Below are 25,050 nucleotides of genomic sequence, written 5' to 3' on the forward strand. Positions count from 1 at the left end.
TTGTGCTTTGTTTAGCGTTAGACACCATTGTATTTGCTTTCCTAATATAACAATTCTAATTAGTACCTAGCACTCATCCTGAGTTATTCAGCTTGAACACTCTGAAGGTGACAATCGAGTCACAATTCCAAGGCACTCGTTGTCAGTACCTGTCAAAATATAGCGAAGTCTTTAGGAGTTGTGATCTAAATACTGAAAAAAAAAGTTAATAGTCCAGAAGCAGTATGTCCTAGGTAATTTTCAAAAAATAAAATTACACCTACTCCCTGCTTAGAAACACAATGCTATTAATGCTGCCCTGTTAAATGTGACCCTGGCAATGCTATGCCTGTCCACTAATCTCGTCACTTTGCTTTACCATCTGACCGATTTCATGTGCTGATTCATTCTTTCATGGCACAGTTACATGAGTGGACTAATAGCAGAATTTCAAGTCAGTCAGTATGCATGCATATACGTGCTTTGGAAAGATGAGAAGTGGATCATATTAAAAATATGGAAAATGATTTGTTTACGTGCACTGCACAAATCTTTCCTACCTTAGACTACATCACTACAGCCATTCTGAGGTTTACTATTTTGTATGGGCTACTTAAGGGAAAATGCAGGTTCACAGTACATGGAAGACTTCTCAGTGGTGCTGAAGCCTTCTTTTAGGACTAAACTGAGCAGCCATAGGACCGCGAAGGGCGAGGCTGTTCATGAGCCACTACTATTCCCAGGCCGTCCAAAAGAGAGCAAGCATAATGCTTGTTACTTAGGAAAAAATGGCACAGACTTAAGCTTTTACCTCCAGTTGACCTACGGAGAATTGAGTCATCATCTAGCATATATGTGTGTATATGTTTTGCTGCTAAAATAAAAGTAACGTATTTTCCCAAACAACTTACTTTGTTTAAAATTTGATGAGTTTTACTTAGTGAAATGTGAAGTTAGAAATATTCTTAATTTACAAGGAGCTGATCAATTGGACAAGTTATTACTAATTCATGGAAGTGTTTTTCTATTGTAGTATTACTTTAGTAGATTTTTATGAAGTGTAAATGACATATTAATATCACTTGTCAAAATAATGGAAAATTATTTGCATTATTATACACATGACTCTATGTTGTTCAGATTTTTGGATCTGAAATACTTTACAAATTATCTCTGTGGTTTGATGACACCCATTAGAGTATGATATTATACTGAACATTAGCGATTTAAGGCCAGCCCCACTTCTAAGTGACTTCCAGAATGGCCTGGGTTTTATGAGACAGCATCAATAGACAAACAAAATTAAAATTTACTCTCATACTCACTCACTTGTAACCTGGAGGAATACAAGTTAAAGTATCGCTTCAGTCATATTTCCCCGAGAGGTGACGCATTGATTCCATCTTTATAATATTTTTATCAAACATTTTTATTTAGTGAAGTCCATATGAATATTTGACAAGTCCCATCTTTCCATGTTCATGTCTCACATAGTGAATATATTTTCTTTTAATGAATTTTTTATTTAACTTTTTTTCATACAATGTATTTGATCAAATTCTTTTCACTCCCTCAACTCCTCCCAGATCCTACCTACTTCCTCCCTACTTACCCAATTTTAGGCTTGCTCTCTCTACAAAAAAAAAAAATAATAATCAAATGAAGAGAAAACCAATACGACAAAAACAGAACAAAACAAAAACCAAGTACACACACAGACACACTGGAGTTTATTTGGTCACCTCTCCTGGATATGAGCACTGTCCTGGAATGTAATTAATATTCACCTTCCATTCCATTGGAGGAAACAAAGTTTGCCCTCACAGCAGGCATCAGTTGCAAGTAATGTCTTGGGTAGAGGTGGGGATTGATGTACATTACCTCTTCATTCTAGTTTTTTTTTTCTGCTTTTGAACTTGTGCAGGCTTACTGTGCTGTCACAATAGAACCAGTGCCAGAGGTAGCGAATGTCTCCAAGGAAACAGCCATCCAGGTACAATTGGACCAGACAATATGAAGTCACAAAGACTCTCACAGACCAAGATATTTTCTAAATGTTTTTCTTTCAAATTAGTCAAATGATACTCTATTGAAGCACAACTAATCAATTTATAGTTAAAACGTGGGGCTCATATAACAGATGAAAACTTTTGTAAACTTATAATTTTGAGCAACGGAGAACTTGAAATCAACAAAGAAATGAGGTACTTAAACTGCATATTTTAAACAAGGAGAAAGCAAGTGCTTTGATAGACAACATAGTTGCAAGAAGAATATAGTTTCATCAATTAAGAGAAGTTCGTTTTTTTTTTATTTTGAGTCTTCAATCCATCATACTCCCAAGATAATTGCTATACCTAGTATTTTGAATAGTTGTTTTCAGATTCTATTTGTGAACATGCAGAAATTGGTAACTCACTTTTTAAGATCTAAAGTAGAGAATTCAATAAAGAATCTTTTATGATGCCATCTTTTTAGTGCCTGCAGATCTGTCCATTTACTTCCAATCTATACTTTTATGTATAGGAAGTCATTTTTAAAACAGATCTAAAATTGTGATATGTCATTCAGCAATGTCAGGATTCATTTTTCATTAAAATAAACTTTATATCATAAGCTATGCTTATGAAATCCTTTCTTTTCTTTCTATTTTTTTTAAAAAATCTTCTTCTTAAAAGGTACTGGTCATAGTTCTATATCTACCCCTCTGCTTGGTACTAATGTAAATGCTGTGTTGAGTACAACGTTCTGAACTCAGACTGATGCATTGTCTGTCGTGATCCAGAAGAAGTTAACAAAATCTTAAAATGAATCCTTAAAAGGAACACACAGTTAACTATGTTGCATAATTACAATTGTGTCTAGTAATATATTAGATACATGGAAAGAAGAGATAACTCTGAAAATGTCAGGAATGTGAGGTGTATTTAGGAGAATAATTTCTTTTAGAAAAAAGCAATTTGTTGTAGGACTGTATATTACAAGGACTAAGTCAAATGAAAGCATTAAGATTGCTGAAGGCTAAGTGTTGTGATATTGATTTGGCAAAGCAAATTTGTATGTATTTGATATTATAATTTTATATATATAAAATTAATCACTATCAAGCATGGGTCACCTGATCTCAAGAAACATATTGTTTTAGTGACTAGTTTGGGCTAAGATAATTCAGACTTTTATCCATCACAGTCCACAGAAATCTTGAAAAATTCACATTCAATTCAAATCTGAGTCAGATATGTTTTGAAAAACCCCATTAAATGTAATCATGAATTTTACATCCTATAAAACGTTAATCTCTAAGTCCAGTAGCCCACAATATGCCTTTGGAGTTTGGGCCTTCTTTATACCAATTTCCACCCTGTGGCCCCGTCTTCAGCCTTCTTCATTCCATATAGGACATTTGGCATTTTCCAGAATAGAATACCCAAAGATTAACTTCCCGGTGTCATCTATTTTCTCCTATTCTAAGATATATAAACTATATGGCTGATTCCTTTTCAATGTATTGTTCTTAAGCACTAACTTCTTCAGTTTTTCCCTGAATTTCACTACATGATGACACACTAAATATAGGATTTGTATCATGGGACATTTTCATTTCTGAATAGTCCACAGAGGATGCAATGGCATTCTAACACTGCTCCCATATTCTTCTTACTTTCAATATTCAGACTTTATGATTACTTAAATCCAAGGGATGTTTATATGTAGTGATATGTGGATTTGCAAAGAAGCAACGAAGCAAAGAAGCAAAGGAAAAGAATGAATTCCACCATCTGCATGGTGAAGGGAGAGAAAGAGAGAGGTGTTGCAGTTTTCATTGTCAGGGAAAGTTTGTTCTACATAGTTCTTGGCACAAAAATGAAGATTCACTTTCCATAGTGAATTTCACATGTTTCTTACCTTGAATTTTAGTGACAGTGTTCAAAAACAGAACGTGGTGGGGGTAGCAAAGACATGGATTTTTTTTTAACTCAAAGTCAAATACTTAGTAAAGACCCTCATTGAAAAACAGAAATATGTGCACTACAGATCATTCTCTAGACTGTATGGAAGACCTTTACAAAGGTGACCTGGCATAAAATCATATGTTTTTATGTGCTTGTTCATACATAGATTCACATAAATAACAAACAAGTGAATATTTAAAATACATAACTTTCAAAGTATAAGCCAAAAGAAGGAGATACAAATAGGTGATATCTTGTATTTATTACTAAAATTGAGTCACAGAGCTATGAACTGTTCAGGATATAGATTTCTTTTTTTTTTTTTATTAACTTGAGTGTTTCTTATATACATTTCGAGTGTTATTCCCTTTCCCGGTTTCCGGGCAAACATCCCCCTCCCCCCTCCCCTTCCTTATGGGTGTTCCCCTCCCAATCCTCCCCCCATTGCCGCCCTCCCCCCATAGACTAGTTCACTGGGGGTTCATTCTTAGCAGGACCCAGGGCTTCCCCTTCCACTGGTGCTCTTACTAGGATATTCATTGCTACCTATGGGGTCAGAGTCCAGGGTCAGTCCATGTATAGTCTTTAGGTAGTGGCTTAGTCCCTGGAAGCTCTGGTTGCTTGGCATTGTTGTAATTTTGGGGTCTCGAGCCCCTTCAAGCTCTTCCAGTTCTTTCTCTGATTCCTTCAATAGGGGACCTATTCTCAGTTCAGTGGTTTGCTGCTGGCATTCGCCTCTGTATTTGCTGTATTCTGGCTGTGTCTCTCAGGAGAGATCTACATCCGGCTCCTGTCGGTCTGCACTTCTTTGCTTCATCCATCTTGTCTAATTGGGTGGCTGTATATGTATGGGCCACATGTGGGGCAGGCTCTGAATGGGTGTTCCTTCAGTCTCTGTTTTAATCTTTGCCTCTCCCTTCCCTGCCAAGGGTATTCTTTTTCCTCATTTAAAGAAGGAGTGAAGCATTCACATTTTGATCATCCATCTTGAGTTTCGTTTGTTCTAGGGATCTAGGGTAATTCAAGCATTTGGGCTAATAGCCACTTATCAATGAGTGCATACCATGTATGTCTTTCTGTGATTGGGTAAGCTCACTCAGGATGATATTTTCCAGTTCCAACCATTTGCCTACGAATTTCATAAACTCGTTGTTTTTGATAGCTGAGTAATATTCCATTGTGTAGATGTACCACATTTCTGTATCCATTCCTCTGTTGAAGGGCATCTGGGTTCTTTCCAGCTTCTGGCTATTATAAATAAGGCTGCGATGAACATAGTGGAGCACGTGTCTCTTTTATATGTTGAGGCATCTTTTGGGTATATGCCCAAGAGAGGTATAGCTGGATCCTCAGGCAGTTCAATGTCCAATTTTCTGAGGAACCTCCAGACTGATTTCCAGAATGGTTTTACCAGTCTGCAATCCCAACAACAATGGAAGAGTGTTCCTCTTTCTCCACATCCTCGCCAGCATCTGCTGTCACCTGAGTTTTTGATCTTAGCCATTCTCACTGGTGTGAGGTGAAATCTCAGGGTTGTTTTGATTTGCATTTCCCTTATGACTAAAGATGTTGAACATTTCTTTAGGTGTTTCTCAGCCATTCGGCATTCCTCAACTGTGAATTCTTTGTTTAGCTCTGAACCCCATTTATTAATAGGGTTATTTGTTTCCCTGCGGTCTAACTTCTTGAGTTCTTTGTATATTTTGGATATAAGGCCTCTATCTGTAGTAGGACTGGTAAAGATCTTTTCCCAATCTGTTGGTTGCTGTTTTGTCCTAACCACAGTGTCCTTTGCCTTACAGAAGCTTTGCAGTTTTATGAGATCCCATTTGTCGATTCTTGATCTTAGAGCATAAGCCATTGGTGTTTTGTTCAGGAAATTTTTTCCAGTGCCCATGTGTTCCAGATGCTTCCCTAGTTTTTCTTCTATTAGTTTGAGTGTGTCTGGTTTGATGTGGAGGTCCTTGATCCACTTGGACTTAAGCTTTGTATAGGGTGATAAGCATGGATCGGTCTGCATTCTTCTACATGTTGCCCTCCAGTTGAACCAGCACCATTTGCTGAAAATGCTATCTTTTTTCCATTGGATGGTTTTGGCTCCTTTGTCAAAAATCAAGTGACCATAGGTGTGTGGGTTCATTTCTGCGTCTTCAATACTGTTCCATTGGTCTATCTGTCTGTCTCTGTACCAATACCATGCAGTTTTTATCACTATTGCTCTGTAATACTGCTTGAGTTCAGGGATAGTGATTCCCCCTGAAGTCCTTTTATTGTTGAGGATAGCTTTAGCTATCCTGGGTTTTTTGTTATTCCAGATGAATTTGCAAATTGTTCTGTCTAACTCTTTGAAGAATTGGATTGGAATTTTGATGGGGATTGCATTGAATCTGTAGATTGCTTTTGGTAAAATGGACATTTTTACTATATTAATCCTGCCAATCCATGAGCATGGGAGATCTTTCCTTCTTCTGAGGTCTTCTTCAATTTCTTTCCTCAGTGTCTTGAAGTTCTTATTGTACAGATCTTTTACTTGCTTGGTTAAAGTCACACCGAGGTACTTTATAATATTTGGGTCTATTATGAAGGGTGTCGTTTCCCTAATTTCTTTCTCGGCTTGTTTCTCTTTTGTATAGAGGAAGGCAACTGATTTATTTGAGTTAATTTTATACCCAGCCACTTTGCTGAACTTGTTTATCAGCTTTAGTAGTTCTCTGGTGGAACTTTTGGGATCACTTAAATATACTATCATGTCATCTGCAAATAGTGATATTTTGACCTCTTCTTTTCCGATCTGTATCCCTTTGATCTCCTTTTGTTGTCTGATTGCTCTGGCTAGAACTTCAAGAACTATATTGAATAAGTAGGGAGAGAGTGGGCAGCCTTGTCTAGTCCATGATTTTAGTGGGATTGCTTCAAGTTTCTCTCCATTTAGTTTAATGTTAGCAACTGGTTTGCTGTATACGGCTTTTACTATGTTTAGGTATAGGCCTTGAATTCCTCTTCTTTCCAGGACTTTTATCATGAAGGGGTGTTGAATTTTGTCAAATGCTTTCTCAGCATCTAATGAAATGATCATGTGGTTCTGTTCTTTCAGTTTGTTCATATAATGGATCACGTTGATGGTTTTCCTTATACTAAACCATCCCTGCATGCCTGGGATGAAGCCTACTTGATCATGGTGGATAATTGTTTTGATGTGCTCTTGAATTCGGTTTGCCAGAATTTTATTGAGTATTTTTGCGTCGATATTCATAAGGGAAATTGGTCTGAAGTTCTCTTTCTTTGTTGTGTCTTTGTGTGGTTTAGGTATAAGAGTAATTGTGGCTTCGTAGAAGGAATTCGGTAGGGCTCCATCTGTTTCAATTTTGTGGAATAGTTTGGATAATAGTGGTATGAGGTCTTCTATGAAGGTTTGATAGAATTCTGCACTAAACCCGTCTGGACCTGGGCTCTTTTTGGTTGGGAGACCTTTAATGACTGCTTCTATTTCCTTAGGAGTTATGGGGTTGTTTAACTGGTTTATCTGTTCCTGATTTAACTTCGATACCTGGTATCTGTCTAGGAAATTGTCCATTTCCTGAAGATTTTCAAATTTTGTTGAATATAGGTTTTTATAGTAAGATCTGATGATTTTTTGAATTTCCTCTGAATCTGTAGTTATGTCTCCCTTTTCATTTCTGATTTTGTTAATTTGGACGCACTCTCTGTGTCCTCTCGTTAGTCTGGCTAAGGGTTTATCTATCTTGTTGATTTTCTCAAAGAACCAACTTTTGGTTCTGTTGATTCTTTCTATGGTCCTTTTTGTTTCTACTTGGTTGATTTCAGCTCTGAGTTTGATTATTTCCTGCAGTCTACTCCTCCTGGGTGTATTTGCTTCTTTTTGTTCTAGAGATTTTAGGTGTGCTGTCAAGCTGCTGACATATGCTCTTTCCTGTTTCTTTTTGCAGGCACTCAGCGCTATGAGTTTTCCTCTTAGCACAGCTTTCATTGTGTCCCATAAGTTTGAGTATGTTGTATCTTCATTTTCATTAAATTCTAAAAAGTTTTTAATTTCTTTCTTTATTTCTTCCTTGACCAGGTTATCATTGAGTAGAGCATTGTTCAATTTCCACGTATATGTGGGCATTCTTCCCTTATTGTTATTGAAGACCAGTTTTAGGCCGTGGTGGTCCGACAGCACGCATGGGATTATTTCTATCTTTCTGTACCTGTTGAGGCCCGTTTTTTGACCAATTATATGGTCAGTTTTGGAGAAAGTACCATGAGGAGCTGAGAAGAAGGTATATCCTTTTGCTTTAGGATAGAATGTTCTATAAATATCTGTTAAGTCCATTTGGCTCATGACTTCTCTTAGTCTGTCGACATCACTGTTTAATTTCAGTTTCCATGATCTGTCCATTGATGAGAGTGGGGTGTTGAAATCTCCCACTATTATTGCGTGAGGTGCAATGTATGTTTTGAGCTTTAGTAAGGTTTCTTTTACGTATGTAGGTGCCCTTGTATTTGGGGCATGGATATTTAGGATTGAGAGTTCATCTTGGTGGATTTTTTCTTTGATGAATATGAAGTGTCCTTCCTTATCTTTTTTGATGACTTTTACTTGGAAATTGATTTTATTTGATATTAGAATGGCTACTCCAGCTTGCTTCTTCTGACCATTTGCTTGGATAGTTGTTTTCCAGCCTTTCACTCTGAGGTAGTGTCTGTCTTTGTCTCTGAGGTGTGTTTCCTGTAGGCAGCAGAATGCAGGGTCCTCGTTGCGTATCCAGTTTGTTAATCTATGTCTTTTTATTGGGGAGTTGAGGCCATTGATATTGAGAGATATTAAGGAATAGTGATTATTGTTTCCCTTTATATTCATATTTGGATGTGAGGTTATGTTTGTGTGCTTTCATTCTCTTTGTTTTGTTGCCAAGATGATTAGTTTCTTGCTTCTTCTAGGGTATAGCTTGCCTCCTTATGTTGGGCTTTACCATTTATTATCCTTTGTAGTGCTGGATTTGTAGAAAGATATTGTATAAATTTGGTTTTGTCATGGAATATCTTGGTTTCTCCATCAATGTTAATTGAGAGTTTTGCTGGATACAGTAACCTGGGCTGGCATTTGTGTTCTCTTAGGGTCTGTATGACATCAGTCCAGGATCTTCTGGCCTTCATAGTTTCTGGGGAGAAGTCTGGTGTGATTCTGATAGGTCTCCCTTTATATGTTACTTGACCTTTTTCCCTTACTGCTTTTAATATTCTTTCTTTATTTTGTGCGTTTGGTGTTTTGACAATTATGTGACGGGAGGTGTTTCTTTTCTGGTCCAATCTATTTGGAGTTCTGTAGGCTTCTTGTATGTCTATGGGTATCTCTTTTTTTAGGTTAGGGAAGTTTTCTTCTATGATTTTGTTGAAGATATTTACTGGTCCTTTGACCTGGGAGTCCTCACTCTCTTCTATACCTATTATCCCAGGCTTGTCTGCCTCTCTGAAGGTTTAGCTCTCCCTCCCACGGGATTTGGGTGCAGAGAACTGTTTATCGGGTCTGTTTCTTTCAGGTCCTGGCGGTGTCTCAGGCAGGCGTCCTGCCGCTCCTGGGCCCTCCCCCACGGGAGCCCAGAGGCCTTATACAGTTTCCTCTTGGGCCAGGGATGTTGGCAGGGGTGAGCAGTGTTGGTGGTCTCTTCCGCTCTGCAGCCTCAGGAGTGCCCACCTGACCAGGCGGTTGGGTCTCTCTCTCACCGGGTCTGGGAGCAGAGAGCTGCTGCCGGGATCCGCGGGTGTGGGACTTCCGGTAAACATAGAATGTGCCCGGTCCTAGAGAAATTCTGCTTCCGTGTGTCCCAAGCTCACCAGGCAGCTTTCTTGCAGCAGAAAATTTGGACTTACCTGTGGTCCCGAGGCTCAGGTTCCCAGGATATAGATTTCTAGAAGCTCTCCTTGGCAATTTTCAGTGAAAGAAATTTCTATACCTTGAAGTTAAGGAAGTAATGTATTCTGTTCAAACAGTCTCATCAAGAGAAAAACAATACAACAAAACACATCCAACACATGTTTTCACTCATACATGAAGCCTAGCCATGGTGTGTGTGTGTGTGTGTGTGTGTGTGTGTGTGTGTGTGTAAAGATCCATATTATATGTGGATATAGAATAATATGTAAGAAGGAGAGCAGGAAAGGGTTAAATTAGATGATGAGGAAAAATCTAATACAGTTAAAAATACTTGAGCCATAAAGGAGATGCAGTTGGTTTTTATAATATCAACTTCTAATATGGACTTTTCAATTTTCAATGATGTCTAAGTGCATAAAAATTTATTTGATAATGAAGGTATAAAGTCTAAGGTATGCATTAGTATAAAAGTATAAAGTCTAAGCTCTGCACTTTCAGAAAAGCTATTCTAGTTCTATAGAAGTGAATTGAGATATACAGATGTTTATTCTGGTTAACTTTTAAGACATTTTGTGCAATTTCTTTTTAATTTAATTTTTTAATTAATTAAGTTTTATTTTATATATTATATCCCTAATACAGCGTTTCCTCCCTCCTCACCTTCCAGTTCCACTTCCCTCTCCCCCAGATCCACTTCTCTTTTCCAAAACAACAACAACAGAAGAGGTCTTCCAGTAATCAACCAAACATGGCCTAACAGTTTAGAATAAGAATAGGCAATACACTCAAGTTAGGCTTGGATAAGGCAAGCCAGTAAGTAGGAGGAAAAGGTCCTAAAGGAGGCAAAAAAGATCAGAAGCATTTCCCACTACCATTCTTAGGAGTCCCACAGGATCACTAAGCTACACAACTATAACAGATATGCAAAGGACCTAGGTCAGAATCAGGTAGGCTCCCTGATTGTGAGTCCCTATGACTCCTGGTTAGTTGATTTTGTAGGCATTGTTCTTGTGTTGTCCTTGACATTTCTAGCTCCTGCAATCCTTCCACTCAGTTTTTGCGGGATTCCCCAAGCTCCTTTACAGTTTTAATGAAATGGAGAAAAAGGAGGAGGAGGTGGACGAAAAGAATGATGAGGAGGTAATGATGAACCATCCTTTCTCCATAATATGCATAACATGGAGGTAAGCTAGCTCACAGTTACCATCTTCTTCTTATAATCAAATATCAACAACTGAATAAACAACAACAATCTATTGTCATAGTTTTGACACATATGATCCTGGATTGGGGTAGTTTCTTTGGCAGGATCTGATCCATTCTTTTGTATTGCTGGTTATTTTGGGTATTCCTTGTTACTTTTTATGTTTTTGACTTGTATGACAGAATGATTGGCATACCTTAAAAGAAAAGGGATTTATTTTAGCTCACAGTTTCAAAGATTTTACTCTATATTTGATTCTACTGATTGGGTACATAGTAATGTAGAATTTTTTTTTTGTTGTTGAGAGGAGTCTTAGAGGAAACGATTATTTCATTGGGAACAAAATGCTGAGGGATGGAGACATGAGCTGAGTATCAAGTGCAAGTCCACACCTTCCTTAAAATATTCTTTCAGAAAAAAAATTCTTTCAGAAAAAACTATCTGCTGGAATTTCAATCATATTTTAGATCAATCAGCTACATCCAGGAATGGTGGAACACTCATTTATGACCATTCAGCAGGAGGCAGGTGCAGGGAGATCTATGTGAGCTTGAGGGCATCTTGATCTATCCTAAGAGTGCCTGACCAGCTAGGGCTACATATTAAGACCCTATCTGAGTAGCCAACCAATGAAACAAACAAACAAACAAAACCCCCGCAAAAACCAACAAATAAATACCACCATAACTGAGGATCACATGTACAAACATGATACTCAGAGGACTATGAACATAAACCAAACTTAGCAACTTATTTCTAGCTGTGTCATCCAGATCTTTCCTTTGATAGTTATACAGAGAAACACCCTATTTTAAAATATCTTATATATTTGGTCACTTATTAAAATATATGGAAATTGGGATATAACATGCATCTTAAGGGAACACAATTCAAGTTATTACACTTGATCTTAGCCAAAAGGCCAAGAAGCGATACAATTCAAGTTATGGTAGCTGTCATTTCCTAAATTTTGAAATGGATGGAAAGGTTCTGTAGAATATAGTATATGGCAGTTGAATGGTCCAATAATATTGGTTTAATAATTTGTGTAATTACTTGGCTTATGGGTATTTCTTTAATATTGCTGTAATAACAGTAGAGCATATTTACTTTTCTTAGGTGGGGTCATTAATATAATATATTGTTTAGTTTAAAGGAATTAATGTAACACAAGAAATTGTATTAAAAATTATTTGCCGAAATATACTTCCCAAAGGTCCACATGATTGGCTGATTTAGTTGGGGTTTCCATTGCTGTGAAGAGATAGCATGACCAAAGCAAATCTTATAGAGGACCACATTTAACTACAGTTGGCTTAGAGCTTCAGAGGTTCAGTCCATTATGGTCATGGCAGAAGCATGGCAGCATCCAGGCAGAGATGATGGTGGAGATGTTGAGTTCTACATCCTTTTCCACAGGCAAACAGAAGACTGTCATCCTCAGGAGGTTAGGAGGAAGCTCTCTTAGTCCACCACCACAGTGCCATCCTTCCTCCAACAATGCCACACCTCCCTACAATTCCACTCCCTGGGCCATGCATATTCAATCCACCATGTGGAGTAATGATGACTTCTTGTTCAGCATAGTTTTATTGACCTTATTTTTTAATGAAAAATAATAATAGTTACTGTAAAATATGGTTACTCTCATCTTATGATTAAAGTTATTTTTGTTTCAACCACATATGTTTCCTACCCCTATATCTGCTATGCTGTCTAAATGAAATATTAGCTTCATTTTAATATATCGAGAACTAACTTTTTACTTTATTATTTCCAAAAATTCTTTAAACATCATTTATTGAATGATTAGAATAGTATATTAGGTATAAAGTAGAGGTGTTAGTCTGGTGAATATTATAAACAATCACTGTTCAATATAACTAAACATTATAAATAACCAGTCCCTGTGAGGGCTGATAGAGAGGGTAAAAGACACACAATATGATCATAATAAATTTAAAATCATTTAAATATTAAATACATAATTTTTATTACCTTTATTTTGTTAAAACCAGTCATTGCCCCTCTCCCAGTGGTCTCCTCTCACAGTTCCTCATCCAATTCCCCTCTCCACTGTCTCCAAGAGGTTGTTTGTCTTCACCCCACTAGGCCTCCCCACAAATCTCCCCTGGGGCAACAAATCTCTCAAGGCTGAGGCTAAATACATCATTTTTATATATTCAGCTATCAAAAACAACGAGTTTATGAAATTCGTAGGCAAATGGTTGGAACTGGAAAATATCATCCTGAGTGAGCTAACCCAATCACAGAAAGACATACATGGTATGCACTCATTGATAAGGGGCTATTAGCCCAAATGCTTGAATTACCCTAGATCCCTACAACAAACGAAACTCAAGATGGATGATCAAAATGTGAATGCTTCACTCCTTCTTTAAATGAGGAAAAAGAATACCCTTGGCAGGGAAGGGAGAGGCAAAGATTAAAACAGAGACTGAAGGAACACCCATTCAGAGCCTGCCCCACATGTGGCCCATACATATACAGCCACCCAATTAGACAAGATGGATGAAGCAAAGAAGTGCAGACCGACAGGAGCCGGATGTAGATCTCTCCTGAGAGACACAGCCAGAATACAGCAAATACAGAGGCGAATGCCAGCAGCAAACCACTGAACTGAGAATAGGTCCTCTATTGAAGGAATCAGAGAAAGAACTGGAAGAGCTTGAAGGGGCTCGAGACCCCAAAAGTACAACAATGCCAAGCAACCAGAGCTTCCAGGGACTAAGCCACTACCTAAAGACTATACATGGACTGACCCTGGACTCTGACCTCATAGGTAGCAATGAATATCCTAGTAAGAGCACCAGTGGAAGGGGAAGCCCTGGGTCCTGCTAAGACTGAACCCCCAGTGAACTAGTCTATGGGGGGAGGGCGGCAATGGGGGGAGGGTTGGGAGGGGAACACCTATAAGGAAGGGGAGGGGGGAGGGGGATGTTTGCCCGGAAACCGGGAAAGGGAATAACATTCGAAATGTATATAAGAAATACTCAAGTTAATTAAAAAAAAAAGAAAGAAAAAAATTACTTATTATATTTAAGTATTTAAAATATCTTAGCATATTTGATATTGTCAATCTAAATCAAAAGAAGTCTTTTAACTAAAATTCATCCACTAATGCAAGATAAAGGTAAAAACTAACCCCAAACTATAGATTACTGCACAAATAAGGTACTGTGTTATTTTAATCATTCTTGTGAGGGCAAGCAATCTTCTAAAATAGAATGAATACAATTGATTAACAGAGGATCTTGCTCATAGTTGATATATGAATATGTAGTTTTTTGTTCCTTATGGAATTTCAGATTGTTTTGCTTTTGTTTGTTTGTTTGTTTTGTGTTTTGTTTTCTTTTGTTTTCAGCATACTTAAATAAATAAAGAAAATAGCTAGTCACAAGAATAGCCATCGAGGCCTTGGGTGATAACTGAGTGAGAAAAGTACCTGGTACACAAACGTGATGACCTGAGCTCACTTCTGCATCCACATAAAAAGCCAATGAGGGTAACTTCAGATTCAGTAACAGGGTACTCTCAAAATGACTTCAAGCCTCCATATGCATACACAAACGTAAAACCTATACGATACAAAATATTTAACTCAAAATCTCAACCCACACAACCCTCCCCCATACACACACACACACACACACACACACACACACTTGAGAAACCACATATTCTAGAGTATCTTTGTTATGTATAAATAATTGAAGGATTGATGGCAAGAATCATCAGACATACAAAATGTAACAGCAAGTGGTGTTCTGAAATCATTTAGATTTTAGTGCAAAATGTTGCACTATTGTCTAAAAGGGCAGCATCCAGATTACTTTTGTCTCTCATCTTTTGATTTCTACTTAATGATCAATGTCATTAACAAAGAGTCTTTTAAAAAAAAGATAATTTTCTCAATAACATGTAGCCTTTTACTTCAGTTTACCTTCAATTTCTTCTGTCTTTTGTGGTACCAATTTATCTTATCTGCTCAAAATAAGTCCAAAATTTTCAGTTTGGCCACAACATGGTGACCAAGTATATAGGCAGGAAATCTGAGTTAGTGTGAATTAAACCTTCATAAGCTTTGCAAACCGGTAAAACTTGAAGTTTTCTGTCTATTCTTTCTAGTGGGCAACTGCATTTGTTGTTAATCTTTTCTTCAGTTTTGATGGTTGTAACAAAGTTTCCTCTCTTAGTTACAGTCTTTCTGCATAGTATTGACTTTTTTACTTGGTAGCTATATTCTTTGGGAGGTGCTTGTAGTTTGATTAAAGGAGAACATTTCATTTATGTATGTAACTCTATATAGAGGTAACTGTTTTAGATGGAAAAGCTACAAAACTCAACACCTTGTTCAAATGAATGTAGTTATATGACTATATGTACAAAGCGAATTTCTAAAATAAATAGTCTAACCACTTCTTGTGACTTTCTTTCCTGGGTTGTGCTGTGAAAGCATGGTTGACCTCATTGGTTGTTTCGTCTCTAATGGTGTCGTAGAGTATTGAAAGAAAATGCAGAAATGCAGGAGTGTTACTGTAAAATTGGAACGGCTCATATACGAAAAAACAGAAAGTTTACTAAATGGGTGGTGTTCAAACTATCGTTCTCTTTTTTTTTCTTTTCTTTTCTTTTTTTTCCGGAGCTGGAGACCGAACCCAGGGCCTTGTGCTTGCTAGGCAAGCGCTCTACCATTGTGCTAAACCCCCAACCCCCAAACCAGAAAAACAAATGCAATTTATCCCAGGCAGGGATGTGCAAAAGGAATTCGAGGCAAGAAACAGAGGGAAGTAAATTTAATAATTTCCAATTTCAAACTAGAAAAATCTAGAAGATTCCCCAGCAGCAAACCCTGGGACACAGAGGATGCAACCCATCTCCTGGAAATAGCTCCTAAAAGGACTCATCAAAGTCTGATGATGTTGCTTAAGCCCAACTGAACCAGCTTTTTTTTCCAAAATATTTATGAAGCATCTTTTAAGAATATTTAAATTTTCCTTAGGTTAACATAATTTTAGATGGTTGCTGTATTTTAGAACTGCCATTTGAGAGCAGCTTCCTCTCTTGTTTGTACTTAAGAAGCTTGATGGAACTGGAGAGATGGTTTAGCCATTAAGAACTGCCACCATTTTGTCAAAGACATAGTTCTGTTCCCAGCAACCAACACAAAACTGCTTCTAACTCTGGCTATCGATGATTCCACATCCTCTTCTATCTTGCTCATGCACTGATACTCAGGTGTACATTCCCTGCCACCTACAATTAAGATACTACAATAGATCCTTAAAATATGAAATGGGAAGTATTTATAATTCCTAGATTTTCTGCTGCTTATAGTCCACCTATCCTTGCATCCTTCTGCCTGAAATATTTCAGTTTAACCCTCATTATGTAAGGGTTGTTATTACTTAAAGCATACCTGATGGGACCAAATTGATTAAATTTCTCCTCCTATCACCATTCCATCTCAGAAACACCTGTGTGACCCTATTAACTAATAATTATTAATAGGTCTATTCCAAATAGAATTTAAACATTTATGGGGGGTCACCTTTTCACTCTTCCTTCCTATATTTTTAAAATTATAGTCCCAATGTGGTATAAAATAATATTTCTCAAAAGATGAAGAAACTATTAGATAATGTTAAACAGAAAACTGTAGTGTTGATATTTGGAAAATGGTCATTTATCTTATATAGGGTATAGTTGTGATACATAGCAAGTCATCATAGAAGCAATGGGGATCTCATTCTGCAGCCTAAAACAGAAAAAATCTCAATTCTTCTGCTATACACAAGTATTTGAACATAACTTAATATTAAAATCAAAATGTAATGTAATCTCTGGCACAAAAAAAAAACAACTTTCAATATATGTTGTTGGGGTATCTGCAGAGTGAAGTGAATACACGATAAGAAAGACTTAACAGGTATATTCCTTTCTCATTGACAGAAATAAACAAATGATCCTTCTATTCCCTTTCAGCTGTGAGTTAAAAAGTAAGACACCTCGAAGTCACATGCTGTTAAAAGTCATTTTAAACATGCAGCCCTGCTAATGTAGAATGCTTTGTATTTTCTTGGATAACAAATATTCCCGATTTGTAATAAGAAAGTTACATTGCCTGTGTGATGATCTTTTCATGAATTTCTACAGATGCTGTACCTTAACTCTGTCTTAATCTCCTTTTCTTTTTCTCTCTAGGGAGCCATTCTGCTAAAAGACCTACTTCTTCAGGAGAAATAATTACATTTAACAAAGGACAATGACTAATGCTATTACTATGAATATCTTTCAAGATTGACAACTAGAAAATCATGGCAGATAGATTTGTAAACATTATCGCTTTGCACTGTGGGAAGCTTGCAATTTGGTCAGGATCTACATTTCATTTCTGTCCTTACGCTGAGATCTCAGTTGTATTTTTTCAGTATATCCTTAGAAGCTATTTTATACAAAAGAATTGCATTAATAGTGGCTTGGTCTGTCTTTAAACTTCACTCAAATTTCCTAATTGCTCTAGATAGGTAAAAAGCTAGGTTGTACCATGGGTAAATAGAAATAATAGCACTGTGTGATAAGTTTAATTACTCTACTGAAAGTTATATTTTGCAACATATAAGACGGAAGCGAGTTTCTAGACTACCTTATGGGGCTTTCATGCACACACACACACACACACACACACACACACACACACACACGCTCAACTCAGAGTGCTCTAACTTTAGTTTTACAATAATAATATATTAACATACATGTCCTATATTTTTAAAAGTCTGCTATGACTACTGAATATGTATGTTGAGAAGCATGATTAAATCAATAATGTATTTCATGACTGGATTTTATGTTCAAACATCTTGATAAATGATTAAATTTTTGAACATATGTATTTTTCTGTTTCAAAAAGTTTGAAAACACTACTAGTCAGTTGAAGCTTAGTTAAAATATTAGTAAAATACAGCTATTTTTCTAAATAGAACACGCCTAGCACACATGAATTATCTATGATAGTTTTAAAAAGTGTATAAGAGATATCACTGTGAAAAACAAACCCAGATTCTCAAAATAGACTCTAGTAACAAATCTAAATTTAATTTGTTCACTGTAAGCTACATAAAAGTACATATCCTTCATGTTGTAGACACGGATTCTTTAAATGACTCCAGGGGGTATTGTATAGCAAACTGTGGCATCGATACTCCTTGATTCTGTTTTCTCTTTTGTAAATGGTGACTCTTGCTTCTTAGGCTGACTTAAAACTCTTACATAGTGAAAGTTGGCCCTAACTTCTTTTCTTTTTGCCTAAGAATCTCAAGAGTGTCACACCACAGGCTGGGGATTTAACCGGGGTTTTGTATGAAGGAAGTACTCTACTGACTGCCCAGCCTCATTGTCATTTTAAAACTTACTCAATTGTGCATTCATCTCTCTCTCTCTCTCTCTCTCTCTCTCTCTCTCTCTCTCTCTCTCTCTCTCTCTCTCTCCAGCCCCCATGTGTGTGTATGTCTGTGTGTGTAAAGGCAGCATTTAAGATAAAGGGGCCATGATTTGAGAGGAAACACAGTGGGAATGGGACAAGAGGAAGGACAGGGAAGAAAGTAAATGTTAAAATTATAAGTAAAAAGAAAAGAAGGTAAATAAAGCATCCTCAGGTTGTATTGTTTCTTAAAGTTAAATATCAACACTAACTAGTCCCAAACATATACAAAATGGTGTTTGAGGTGTTTAAACATTGATCAGGCCCAGTTACTTCTGTTCCAAAGTTAACAGTTACTTCAGTGCTCGTTGTTATATTTGTGTTGCTTTTGGGGTACAGCATTCCCGTTGCCTACCAACTGACTATTATTAAGTGAGGATGGAATGGACGATTTCTGAGATAGCTAAAAGATGTAAAATTACTTTAGTTTGAAGTATCATGTGACTTTTAGAATGCAAATGTTTAAGATTAACACTCCTAAAGAAAGGCACTTCTTAAACCCTGATGGGACAGGCTCACAGCAATGGGAATCACCACTTAGGGCTCACTCCAGGTCCGTTCCTATCCTAGGTTATGAAGCAATTCTATGAAGCCCCAAAGAGTGAGCTAGATGTTGATTAGAACAGGGAGCTTGAATTTGGTGCTATCTAATTTGCACTGTGAATATCTTGGGGTTAGTAATTGAGTAGGGTCACTTGTAAATCCATATGAACATCATAGGAAGTGTCCTGATTATCCAAATTTGCTGGTGCAAGGGTCTTGTTTTGACTTTATAGCTGCAAAAGCAGCTGGCAGCATGTTACAAAGGAGCTGTGCAGTAATCACCAGCCCCCTCTGTGAAGGACCAAAAGGAAAAGCTCTTTCGATGAAGTCCCGAGGGCTTCATGCCTCAGAACAGTGAAGATTTTGCTGTTGGAATGATTTTAGAGAAATTTACAAGGAAAAGTTCATTATAAATTTCTCATACATTATGTCCCCTGAGAAACTTATCACTGTTTGTCAACTGCAACAGAAGGCATAATGCTTTTTTTATTAATAGGGTTCTTTTTTTCCAAAGGGATTGTTGTAAAATACCATGATTAATTGAAGATTTCTTTTTACTTCTGATTTGCCTGATTGACACAAGTAACCCTTATTAATTTCCCCAGATGCCTGAAGCAGCAGAAGCAAAGGAATACAAGATGATACATTATTTATTCTGATATTCAGTGGTCATTTCCATTTTCGTCACAAGTATTAATTTAATGAGGTCACATTACTATGCTGCCCACCAACTCTGACATGGTGAGTGTTGATAAAACTCATTAAACTCTAGATTAAACACATTTACTCATGTTCATGTTCAGATGTTTAAAATCGTGTCTCCTGTTACACGTTGCTTTAAAAGTGAGAGAACAGAATAATTACATGATATACTCATAAAATTCAACACACTGTGCCATATTTTCAACTTTTTGCTGTTTAAGATCAATTGCTAATGTCAAGTTGAAAGTTTAACGAACTCTGTGAGGTTTCTTTTTTGTTCATTAGTATTAATAACAGTTTGCTTGCTCTCTCTCTCTCTCTCTCTCTCTCTCTCTCTCTCTCTCTCTCTCTCTCCTCTTTCTTTCTGTTTCTGTATTTTTCCTGACCGTCCCTCAAATGCTCCTCCATTCTGAATTTCATTTCCCTCCACCGTCCATCCTAACCCTCGTCTTCTCACTGTCCCACCTTGGCACAGTCCCAATGCACTCTAAAAAATCTATTCTATTTCCTCTTTACTCCCATGTCCCTTCCACTATGCCTAAATTCTCTGCCTCTATGGACTATACATTGGTTATCATTTATTGAATGGCTAACATTCAGATATAAGCATATACCTACCATATTTATCTTTCTAGCTCTGGGTTAACTCAGATGACTTTTTCTATTTCTACCCATTTGCTTGCAAATACTAAGAGTTATTTTTTAAGAGCTGAGTAATACTCCAATATGAGAAGGTATCATATTTTTTATTCATTTTTTCTGTTGAGGAACATCAAGTTTCTTTCAAATTTCTGGCCATCATCAATAGAACAATAATGAACATGGTTGCCCAAGTGCCCTTGTGGAAGTAAGAAGTGTCCTTAAGGTATATATACCCAAGAGTTTATAGCTGGATCTTGACATACATTGAGTCCCATCTTTCTGAGGAAATGGCATGTTGATATTGTTGGCAGCTATACAAGTTTATATTGAACCAGCAATGGAGGAGTTTTATTCTCCTTCCTTGGTCCATATCCTCCCCAGCATAAGCTGTCACTAGTGTCATTGATCTTAATCATTCTGAAAGATATAAGATGGAATCTCAAAACACCAATGGCTTATGCTCTAAGATCAAGAATCGACAAATGGGAACTCATAAAACTGCAAAGCTTCTGTAAGGCAAAGGACACGGTGGTTAGGACAAAACGGCAACCAACAGATTGGGAAAAGATCTTTACCAATCCTACAACAGATAGAGGCCTTATATCCAAAATATACAAAGAACTCAAGAAGTTAGACCGCAGGGAGACAAATAACCCTATTAAAAAATGGGGTTCAGAGCTAAACAAAGAATTCAAGCTGAGGAATGCCGAATGGCTGAGAAACACCTAAAGAAATGTTCAACATCTTTAGTCATAAGGGAAATGCAAATCAAAACAACCCTGAGATTTCACCTCACACCAGTGAGAATGGCTAAGATCAAAAACTCAGGGGACAACAGATGCTGGCGAGGATGTGGAGAAAGAGGAACACTCCTCCATTGTTGGTGGGATTGCAGACTGGTACAACCATTCTGGAAATCAGTCTGGAGGTTCCTCAGAAAATTGGACATTGAACTGCCTGAGGATCCAGCTATACCTCTCTTGGGCATATACACGAAAGATGCCCCAACATATAAAAAAGACACGTGCTCCACTATGTTCATAGCAGCCTTATTTATAATAGCCAGAAGCTGGAAAGAACCCAGATGCCCTTCAACAGAGGAATGGATACAGAAAATGTGGTACATCTACCCAATGGAATATTACTCAGCTATCAAAAACAATGACTTTATGAAATTCATAGGCAAATGGTTGGAACTGGAAAACATCATCCTGAGTGAGCTAACCCAATCACAGAAAGACATAGATGGTATGCACTCATTGATAAGTGGCTATTAGCCCAAATGCTTGAATTACCCTAGATGCCTAGAACAAATGAAACTCAAGACGGATGCTCAAAATGTGAATGCTTCACTCCTTCTTTAAAAGGGGAACAAGAATACCCTTGGCAGGGAAGAAAGAGGCAAAGATTAAAACAGAGACTGAAGGAACACCCATTCAGAGCCTGCCCCACATGTGGCCCATACATATACAGCCACCCAATTAGATAAGATGGATGAAGCAAAGAAGTACAGGCAGACAGGAGCCAGATGTAGATCGCTCCTGAGAGACACAGCCAGAATACAGCAAATACAGAGGCGAATGCCAGGAGCAAACCAATGAACTGAGAATAGGACCCCCGTTGAAGGAATGAGAGAAAGAACTGGAAGAGCTTGAAGGGGCTCGAGACCCCATATGTACTACAATGCCAAGCAACCAGAGCTTCCAGGGACTAAGCCACTACCTAAAGACTATACATGGACTGACCCTGGACTCTGTCCCCATAGGTAGCAATGAATATCCTAGTAAGAGCACCAGTGGAAGGGGAAGCCCTGGGTCCTGCTAAGACTGAATCCACAGTGAACTAGACTGGTGGGGGGAGGGCGGCAATGGGGGGAGGGTTGGGAGGGGAACACCCATAAGGAAGGGGAGGGGGGAGGGGGATGTTTGCCCGGATACCGGGAAAGGGAATAACACTCGAAATGTATATAAGAAATACTCAAGTTAATTAAAAAAATAGTTTTGATTTGTATTTCATTGATGTCTAAGGATGTTGAACATTTCCTTAATTGTTTCTGAGCCATTCGATATTGCTATCCTCTATTGAGAATTCTTTGTTTAGGTTTGTACCCCAATTTAAATAGGATTGTTTGGTGTGATGATGTCTAGTTTCTTGATTTCCTTATATATTTTGGATATTAGCCTTCTATCAGATGTAGATTTGGTAAAAATCTTTTTCCTATTCTGTAGCCTGCTGTTTTGTCTGAATAACAGTGTCTGACTTTTCAGTTTTAGAAGGTCTCTCTCATTACTAATTGCCATTTCTTATAGATTTCAGCCTTAGAGGAAAGAGACAAAAAGTGCTATTTTACCCAGTATATTTCACTAAATATAGAATTAACTAGAAAGATATGTTGTTATCTTTAACAAAGATACTATATTTCTTTCTTTTTGTATCCTAAATTCTAGAAGTCTTCTACAATCTTCACAAATCCACATTTTGAGCTGAAATTTAAATATAAGTAATTTGTAGGTAAAGTTATAAAAGCTACCTGCCACTATTCTATCTCTATATAGATAGTCACTCCAGTGTTACTTTGGGGATGTTTTTTGTGGGATTTTTTGAGATGAGCTAATGAAGTCCAGGCTTATGTCAAACTTGCTGTGTAAGAGATGACGATTTCAATTTACGTCTTCCTCATACCATCTTCACGTCTTGAGATTTCAGCAGCCTTTAATGTCACAACTAGTTCTGTGTAAAGCTTGGGCTCAATGGTCCCATGCATCGCAGACAAGCACTCTTCCCACTGCGGTAGTGTGCCAGTTCTATCATCTTCAAGTATTAAAGAATGATTTCCATGTGAAGTATTTCTTTTATTCAACTCTATGCACGAAAATTCTGTCTCAAATAGTTTACATCACCGATGATTACCTAATATCCTAATAGTGTCTAATATTGTTCTGCTCATTGGAAAAAATTGCTTTGTATTTCAGAGGGAACTGGAATATGAAATATTTTTATTCTATTCTGCTTCGTGACACCTTCTTGGGAGATGTGAAGAAGTGTCCATTCATGGCAATCAGAAAGACATGGATACTGCAATGAAAGGATGTGTGTATTTGGGTTACATAAGGAAGTATGGTGACTCAAAGGCTTGGATGAATGACAGTCATCTGTATCCCCAAAGAATTCCCTACGCAGAGTATACATACATTCTTAAACAGTAACATCACTCAAGGCTTCTTCCCAACCTCCTGAGCTTGTATTCCTCCTTTTCCCTCCATGAATGGTAACAGGCAGCATTAGAGGGAGAGTCTCAGGTGGATTGTCAAAACTGCTCAGGTTTATGATAATGATAATCCTTTCCAACTCCAGGGAACACAGCTACTCACTTTCACATATATACCACACATCTTTCAGAAATTTCAAGAAAAAAAAAAGAATACAGAAGGTCACTCTGCTTTTCTATAGGGTCAAGTGGTTCTCCAAGGAGAAGAGGCAGATCCTACTCAACTCTTAATGTTGTGCAAGCTTGCTGACATTGGTCTTTGCACTTGGCCATTACTGCCTTTGCAAGTTCTTGATTTGTCATTTTGCTCTTAATCAGCTTTAAAAGGTGGATTCACGTTCATCCTTCTCATGTGTCTCTATCTCTCATTGCATGTGTTTAAGAGGATCCTGAATATCACTATATCATATGGCGACATCAGATCGTCATAACTATGCTCTTTCACAAATATCCTCATGGCTATTTCACCTTCCTAAATTTTAACACACCAAAAGCAGAACTTTGCATCACAGAGAGAATCTTGGTTTCCCCAATATTTGTCTTTTTTTGGAGATCTGCAATATCCTTAAGCTCTAGCTTCCCAAGTTATTTAGACAGTATGTGAAAAGTCTTATACTGACACTTGGCCATATTATAAACTTCCTGATGAAAAAGAAAGAAAGAAAGAAAGAAGAAAAAAGAACACAAGACAGGGTCTTTTACATGTCAGAATGACCTTGAATTTACTGTATAACCTAGTATAGCCATGATCATCTAATTATCCCATGGTTTTCTCCCACATACAAAAATGTGTCCCATCAAATTCAGTTTATGTGCTACTGAGGATGAAATGCAGTGTTCTGTGCCTGATAGGTAAACATTCTATCAACAGTGTCTCATCTCCAGATTTGCATATGTTTATACAGTGTTACCTCTATAGAAAGTGTCCCATCAAAATCATCAGAACAGGAATGTGATAAACTGAATAACATATTTATATGCACTCATGTATAAAGTTTCAGTTTATCTCATTTGTTTAATTTACAGATAGAAAAACTTCCATGAAGATCCCTAACTCAAACATCTATTGCTTACAAATCTTACAGGCAAAGTAAGACCAACAGTTTAAGTTATGTCTATTATCTTGTTTAAAGCTTAATAAATCTTAAATCAACATTGGCAAGAAAAATAACATTTACTCTATATTAAAGTAAGAAAGAAACATTTGTGAAAATTAACTAAACCAGTTCTAATGGATATCAAAATGTGATACTATTCATGCTATAAATTATAAATTAATATTTTGCTTTTTTCATCTCTCTCACGTGCATGCTTTTTTCTTGCAATGAGCAATAATATTCAGCCAACAAATTAAGATCTCTCTACGGGACTTCCTTCAAT

General features: G+C 37.3%; 1 long non-coding RNA gene and 1 pseudogene across 2 annotated transcripts; one reads left to right on the plus strand and one right to left on the minus strand.

The window, feature by feature from the left end:
• The first annotated feature begins 1,808 nt into the window (after positions 1 to 1,808).
• Positions 1,809 to 24,838, plus strand: LOC102550295 (uncharacterized). Of its 2 annotated transcripts, XR_001836638.3 has the most exons (6): positions 1,809 to 2,183; positions 10,840 to 10,991; positions 17,237 to 17,405; positions 19,664 to 19,799; positions 23,375 to 23,492; positions 24,697 to 24,838. It is a non-coding gene; the product is annotated as an uncharacterized LOC102550295 (long non-coding RNA). The 2 variants fall into 2 exon arrangements; XR_351543.5 differs by lacking the exon at positions 10,840 to 10,991 and having other exon boundaries at positions 1,912 to 2,183.
• LOC120101113 (U2 spliceosomal RNA) lies at positions 11,775 to 11,945 on the minus strand (annotated as a pseudogene).
• Positions 24,839 to 25,050: the final 212 nt, after the last annotated feature.

Source organism: Rattus norvegicus, chromosome 2 (genome assembly GCF_036323735.1).
Source record: "Rattus norvegicus strain BN/NHsdMcwi chromosome 2, GRCr8, whole genome shotgun sequence".
Classification (NCBI taxonomy): domain Eukaryota; kingdom Metazoa; phylum Chordata; class Mammalia; order Rodentia; family Muridae; genus Rattus; species Rattus norvegicus.